This window comes from Amblyomma americanum, chromosome 11 (assembly GCF_052857255.1).
Source record: "Amblyomma americanum isolate KBUSLIRL-KWMA chromosome 11, ASM5285725v1, whole genome shotgun sequence".
NCBI lineage: Eukaryota > Metazoa > Arthropoda > Arachnida > Ixodida > Ixodidae > Amblyomma > Amblyomma americanum.
The window spans coordinates 93,126,728-93,134,424 of NC_135507.1; the positions used below are offsets into that span (position 1 = coordinate 93,126,728).

Here is a 7,697-nt window from a genome sequence, read left to right on the forward strand (position 1 = left end):
TCGGGTATCGTTCTTTATTTATTTAGCTTCGTACAAAATTACCCTTTCTTTGCACCGAGCTCCGAAACAATATAAGAATCGCACGTTGCCGAAAATATTAAAACCTAAAGCCAAGAATCATTGAATTGAACCAAAACTGTCATCGCTCTCATACATATGCGTTTTAAAAGGAAAATAAAGCATCACCCGTCGGAAACCTCGCTGTTATTAAGGACTTAGAACGCGAAAAATGACGGGAATAGCAAAAGTAAGATTGCAAACAATTTATTGAATCCATATAGGAACAAATATCTACATCTTATTGGTATCCACTTTTAAAGGACCAAAGAGTTACAAGAGACGCGCTTTTTTGTTCGCGACAGCCACCTTCTCCTTGCTTTCTAGTCGGTGGTTAACATCTCTGGAAAAAAAGTGCATTCTTGTCACAATAATAAAGTTCAATATTTCACAAGTGAATGCCGACATGTGCTCAGCACAGCCCAAGCGAGCAAGGTTGCATTTTTCTAGCTCTTCCTCACTTTCCAGAATATGTTCATGCACAGGCCAGCTTTGTCTAATGTAGCAGAAACTACTTCATTAACAGTTTTTATGATGGTCAACATCTTAACTGTTGGATGCTTCATGCAACCTTCCTTAAAGCTCCTGTAAGTTGTAAGGTATGCATCAGAGCCAACAACGGGCACTGGACTGCTTATGTCTTTTAGGCACAGAAGGCATGCTGTGAGTTTCTCAAATTTGTGGACTACATATCCACTTGGTCCACATCTCCTTTGAAGTAGCAGTGGTCATCGTCCTGCTGATCAGGCGTCCTGGCAGCATCTGATGTCATCTTTATTTGCTTTTGTTGAATGGAGCCATCTAAAGAAGCGTGCTTAGTGCGGTGAACCGCTCTTGTCATCTTCAGTGTGTCCTGGACACCGACGAGCACATTCCCTGCCACACCTTGCACACTACCACGTAAAGCAGTCTTTTTCGGTGTGTACAAACTGAGAAGGCGAAATATTTGGGTGAAGTTGACCACTGTAGGGTGTGATTCATCCCCTCCAAATGAACGGACAAGTCCGAAGTGACGCTGGAAAAGATATATAGTTTGTAAGCTACCAATGACCTTCATCACTCATAGCTCTACACTCATATAAAACAGAAGCAAGCACATCCTCACCTCCAAGGGGTCCTGGTTTAACTTTGCTGTTAAAACATAGTGGGCACCCTGATCCAGAAGGAACTCGATGATATCAAGTACCCACAGCAAAGTGACACGGAGGGATTCTGTCGTTAGTTGCGATGCAAAAAGCTTGAAACCTTTCTCCATGGATTTCTTTTCTGTGACGTTCAGCATGTCCAAAGAGCCTTTGATGATCTGAATGAATCGAGTTAAAATGTCAGCATTTGATAAGTGTCAACATGCATGAATGAATAGGCACAGAGGGAAGGTGTTTTGGCTTGCCTGTATTTCCTTCGAGTGACGTTTGATGCCTCTTTCAGGCAGCTTAATATTCAAAGTATCGAATAAGTCATTGACAATTTTGGTGAATGCTTCTGTGCCCTCGGAACCAATCATGCCTTCGGCATTACCTTCTCTGTATATGCGAATGCCAATAGCTGTCCCACGGCTGAATAACTGTAAAAAAAATGCATTGATGCATTATTTAAAGACATAACCAAGAAATGATTATACGCTGTCTTCTAGAGAGTACCACCTGGGTAGCAAGCCGGACGCTCATCTTCTGTAGGTTGTCTGGGGCAACATGTGCTTTCATCAGCTTCGGCACAACTCTTGTGTGCTTGTTCCTTTCGGCTTCGTTCAGCGCAACATAGTGTGAGAAGTTGATCTGATGATCACTAGCCTGAAAGAGGGAAACACATCAGTCGTTGCACATCATTGTAACTGCATGTACACATTTACTCTTACCATTCCATATGTGTGCTTTTTCAAATGATTTCGAATGCATTTGACGACATGTGGAACATCACAGATGAAGAAGATCTTCTGCGAAGGCTCCCAGGGGTGCTCAATGTAGTTGCGTGGTGACATCATATCTCCCGATATTCCCAGGTTCGTACACATGGAACGGTTGTTGCCTGCTCCATCGCTTACAACCGCACGCACTGAAGCATGATGCTTGTACAGCTGCAGCACAGCATTCAACAGGAGCTTTGCGAGGATCCGCCCAGGTGCTGCTCCTCTTGTGGCAAAACATGCTATAGGCTGAAACCAGCCCTCAAAAAGTGGCACAAACATCAATACCAGTGCATGATCAGCGAGTTGGCCAGTGGCTGCACCTATCACATCACCATAATCAACAAATCCATCCATTGTGCAGGACGCTTTGCTGAAAGCAACAGATTGCTTGAGTTTTATCTCGTCAAGCAGTAGCACTCCAAACCTTCTGAGCTGGCTCTTCTCATGAAAATGGTCTCGGATACTCTTCAGTGCTACCTCATTGAAGCCGTACCTGCAGGGTATGCCACTGATGATTTGACGGAGGCGCGCTCTTGTAGGAAGTGGCAAAAGCTGCATATCAGGTAGTAATTTGTAAGCCTTCGGACTTGAAATCTGCAGCAGAAGGCATGTCATCAACACTCTTCTGTGTCCCTCCTGCCATTTTTTGGTTTTGCCTTTGCTGCTTCAAAAGCAGTCCTGAAAGCCAGCTGCTGTTTAGCTGGAAGAATGTCAAGTGCACGTTCCACGCTTGCTTCTGTCATATTCTGAAGTTGTTTCTTCATGGTGGCCACTTCTTTCTTCAGCTTTTCTCTTCGCGTTGTAGCTCGTATTGCCCTTCTGCGCAAGGACTTCACTTTGGTGCTCTTAGACTTCAAAGTGTTGGTTTTCATACGACGCCGTAAAAAGAGATTGGGCAGAGTCCGGCATTCCTGGTGAGTTGCAGTCTGACTGAGTGTTGTGCATGATTTGCGGTGCCATGTTTCACCGTCTTTAATGGCCACAGCTGATGATAATGCATGCGGGTAATTATGAGCAGGGCAACCTTCACAAAAAGTTAGCCTTTCAATGCCCGCAAGTAGGCACTTTAAGTCATCGCATGTCTTCATTTCAACATCCAAATCATTTGCATATGCAACTGATGGCACATGTCGACCCTTGGCACTGACTGATACGTTCCGGCGTTTTGACACTGCCACAGCCCTGTCAAATCCCAGAACGCCTTCCGTCACTATCAGCTTGTACACCACGTTTGTAGTGCCAACAACTTCAAGCGACCAACCCCGCATTCGCTGGCCTGCTGCTGCCATGCAAGACAACTCATCAAACAGCGGTGTGTTATTCTCTAGCACAACACTGTTGTCCCTGCCGTAACTGCTTTCCATAGAATCGCATGTGTTCGATGGCATCGTTTCTTCATCATTTTCCCTTTGCTCTTTTCGGCGCCTGAGCCGAGGTGGTGGACGCACGGCAGGGGCCTTGCGTTTTAGTGCTGGTTTGGACAAGTATATATGGCAATTCGGAAATATGCGCGGCGCAGCATCGTCCTTAAGAGCCCACTTGTCACGCGGTATTATGACTACGTCACCATGAACGTTGTGCACGAAGTTTATTAGGATATCTTCCTCGTGAAAGTGAGGTCGCATACAGCACAACAGTTGGACAGCTCCTTATCCTGTCTTGGTATAGCCCGTTGCCACTGTTTAAGGCGCGCAGCATCACCGGACGGCTTAAAAAATGCCTTTTTTCGGGCGCGGATTTCGTAGAATCGTAGCCACTTCGGCAACCAGTCACAAAGCAACGCGGCATTTCTTGTCACATTCAGGACCTGTCATAGGCCCACACGACACACACGTGCGCGACGGTCAGCATGAAACTTGGTCGCACATTACATAGACGCGCTGATCTTGCCTTGATTTCGGAACGGACAGACCAAGCTGGACAGCTGCGCCGCACGATCCGCAAGACGCGCACGCAGCTCGGGCGCACGGACGCTTCTGTGTTGAGTTGAGGCGGGAGCACACGCCGCACGAGCAACGTCCCTAGAAACCCACTATGCTAAATCTTGCTAGGACACACACACACAGTAGAGTGATCAACATTCAGCACAGTTGAAGGCAACAAAGAAACGACCGGCACAACAACGCTTCGCCGCTGACTTCATCACCGTGTGTGCCGAGAGGCCGGTCAAAGAGCGACGAGCGCGCCCCCGCTCAGCGGGAGAGGGAAGGGTGACACCCACGGCGCCGGAGTTTGCAAACTGAAAAGGTAATCTAGTAACGTTGGCACCTCCTTCGTTTTTTCTTTTTTCACTCCCTCCTTTATCTCTTCCCTTACGGTGCAGTTCAGGTGTCTGCCGAGATATGTAAGACAGTTACTGCGTTATTTCCTTTCCTCAAAACCAACTGCACATTTCGACCTGGCGGAAGCAAGAACGGGGACCCGCAATTAAAACCTTGGGGAAGTTCATCCAAGCGGATAGGAAACGCCAAATCACCCTACATAACCTGAAATATCTAAGTAGGAGAATGTCACTACTAAGTAATATCGAACTGAAAAACGGAAATGAAAGAGCATAGCACTAGAAGACTTATACAAGCCTTCGTGTTAGGCAGAACGATATACACGACATCCTACTTGCTTCTTAAAACCAAGCATGTAGAGAACATGAACACGTTACTCCGTAAAGCCTATAAAATGGCATTAAGTCTGACACACTGCACTAGCACAGGAAACTTTCTGAAGCTAGGAATTCAAAGCGCAATTCAAGAGCTAATAGAAGCTAATTTAACCTCTCAGAAAGAAAGACCTTCTTCAGCAAAGATAGATGGATTTGTATTACAAAAGCCGACAGAGGCTAGGACACATTAGCTCTATCGAAACATTCCAAATCACGTGCACAAACAGCTAAAAGTCGCACCTGTACCTAATAATATGCATTCGGAGCGAGATGAGGGCAGGAGGAGGGCTAGAGCTATAGCGATCCAGAAACACTTCTCCAAACGCACCGCAGTAGGCTTTGATGCTACAGAATACAGTTAATATACTTTCTCCATACCGCTAGACGATCCCACAGAAAACTGGTCCACGGCTCGCTCCTCAATTAAAAATAAGATCCGCCGATCAGAAGCAGGAGCTGCCATATCTAGGGCTAGTGCTGCAACAAATGCCAAAATCACAATGAAGGGAGGAGGTGAAAGAAGAGAAAAGGCAGAGTGGTTAAACCGAAGAATAAGCGGTTTGCTACCTTGCATGAGGGGAAAGGGTTGACGGGATAAAAAGATGCAAGTGAAAAGAGAGTAGCCGGTCAATGAATCCAGTATGCAGAGTCAACAAGCGTTCGGTAAAGTCACAGCGTATACTGAAGGCCAGAAGTTCTAAAGAATCAGTGCAGTGCCCTGGAGGCCTTCACCGCCCATGATCCGTCAGTGGGCGTGAAACTAGATGCCCCAGCGGACGGCAGAGGGGCTCCCTTTCGGCACTGTAGGCAGGGTATTGACAAAGAATGTGGGATATAGTCTCGCCACACCCAAAGATGGCACATGCACGGCTGTCAACCATGCCATTTAAGAAGGAGTAGTGCTTGGTGAAAGCTACTCCAAGCCACAGGCGACACAGCCAGGTTGCCTCACGTCGTGGTAGGCCGGATGGAAGCCGGAGCTTCAGGTCTGGGTTCAGGGATTTTAAAGTTGAATTAAAAATTGGCCTGAATTCCACGCGGCTAGCGTGATGTCCCGCGCAAGAGCGGGAAGCCTACCCGATGCGTCTGATCTCGAAAAGGTGTTCGACCCAAAATCGCCGTCGTGGTGAGCAGTTCGCGCGACCTCAACCGCACGGCGGTTGCCTGCTCTACCGTTGTGTTCCGGTAGCCATTGGTACACAATGTAGCCCCCTTTATTTATTGCAGAGTGATGTAGCTGTCGGATTTCCGCGACTAGTTGTCCATGGGTTCCACGGCGAAGAGCAGCTTGTAAAGCTTGGGAGCCCGCTTTGGAATCGGTGATAATATACCACTGCTGAGGGCGCTGCTGATTGATGTGTTCAATGTCGATACGAAGAGCGGTGAGTTCTGTGACCGTCGAAGAAGTCTGGTGAGCTATCCTAACTCTTATTTCTCTCGGCCTTTGGGGGGGGGGGGGGGAAGATCACGGAGCCTGAAGAACTGATGATGAGGTTCAGTGAGCCGTCGGTGTAGACGTGCACTTGGTTTGCATGGTGCTCATGGAAATATTCAAGAGCGACTTGTTTGTTCTATAGGCGATAAATCTATCATCTTCCTGATACCAGGGTTTGAAAGAAGCACACGGGGACTGGGCATGCTCCAAAATGCAGAGGACGGTCTAGAGGCGGGTGTAAACTTGGACGGGAGAATGGCGTGATGTGCATAGATGGTGTTTGCAAACGATGCGCGCGGCCTGATAATGGGAAACCTGGCAAGAGGGCGAGCGGGAACAAGGGAGATGTGTCGATTGTATGCCCTCAGTGCGTAAACTGTTATGTAGGTAGTGATTGGATGCTCCCGTGCGATGCGTTCAGTTGCGGCCGTGGAGGCACATTTCGGCAATCCTAAGCAGGTCCGCAGAGCTTGAGCTTGAATGCTTTATGGCCTTAGTATGTTGGTATCTCGAACGTTTCCATGTGCAGGGGGGCTGTACCGAAGGAATCCTATGAATAATGCATTATGCAGCTGCATCGTCGACCGCAGTGAGGCTCCCCATCAGTGTCTTTTTCAAGTATTAATAATGGGGGGTCCATGATAGATTTCGGTCGATCCTTACTCCCACAAACCGATGGCTCTTTCCGTAGAGCATTGGTTTATGGTTTGTACATACGGTTTAATGAGACATGTTCTTGCGTGTAAACGTAACAAGCGAACACTTTTCGGTTGAAACCTGAATGCCTACAATGAGCGACTCTTAAAACAACAGTATAGAGCTTTTTGGGAGGTTCTGTATGCATTAAAGCATTGAAAATGTTATCCAAATTACCGCTATAAAATCTGACCAATTACATTATTACGGGTTCCAGCTCACTCCAGCAGTGAGTTTACCGAAAAAAACAACAACCAATTCGCCCGAGAATTCCTCGGCCGGGCGGTGGGCGACTCTGAACTACGGTCGGCTACAGAGAGAATGTCCTGTCAGCATGAACTTACTTTCTACTAGAGAAACAGTAGACTGAAATCTCCATCCCTCGATCAGCAAAAGGCGTGTAGTAGTAGCAGTTTCACGTTCCTTCTCTCATCCCTTTTTAATCCCCTCATTCCCTTCCCCAGTGCAGGGTAACCAACCGGAAGCCTTTCAGGTTAACATCCTTGCCTTTCCCCCCTCTCCTTATCTATCTATAAATCTAGTAGTCGAGAGCCAATTGAAAACAGGAACTATTATTAATCCGTACATATATATATATCAAATTCGCCCTGGAGGAATTCAGACCGGACTGCGTTTAGCGCGAGACACGTAAAGGCACCCTCAATCACATTCTTTTCGAATCGTCCGCGGACAGGCCCGAGAAGCACTTGCGACTCTCCAACCTGGTCTAATGGGAGTCTGCTTTGTCCAGCTTAGACACAGAGGTGCAACTCCTTGCGACGGGCAGGGCCGAAAAGATCGCTGCAAGGCTGGGCTTTGTAACCTCTTGACGTTCAGTCTGAAAGAGCCAAAATGAACTTTAATCAAAGTATCCTGTGATTTCGTTCCTCAGATTTTCAAATGAGTAAAGATGTTGTACTACTACTGCTACTACATCGAGTTTT

General features: G+C 47.1%; 1 pseudogene; it reads right to left on the minus strand.

The window, feature by feature from the left end:
• Positions 1 to 330: 330 nt before the first annotated feature.
• On the minus strand, positions 331 to 1,724 carry LOC144110319 (uncharacterized; annotated as a pseudogene).
• Positions 1,725 to 7,697: the final 5,973 nt, after the last annotated feature.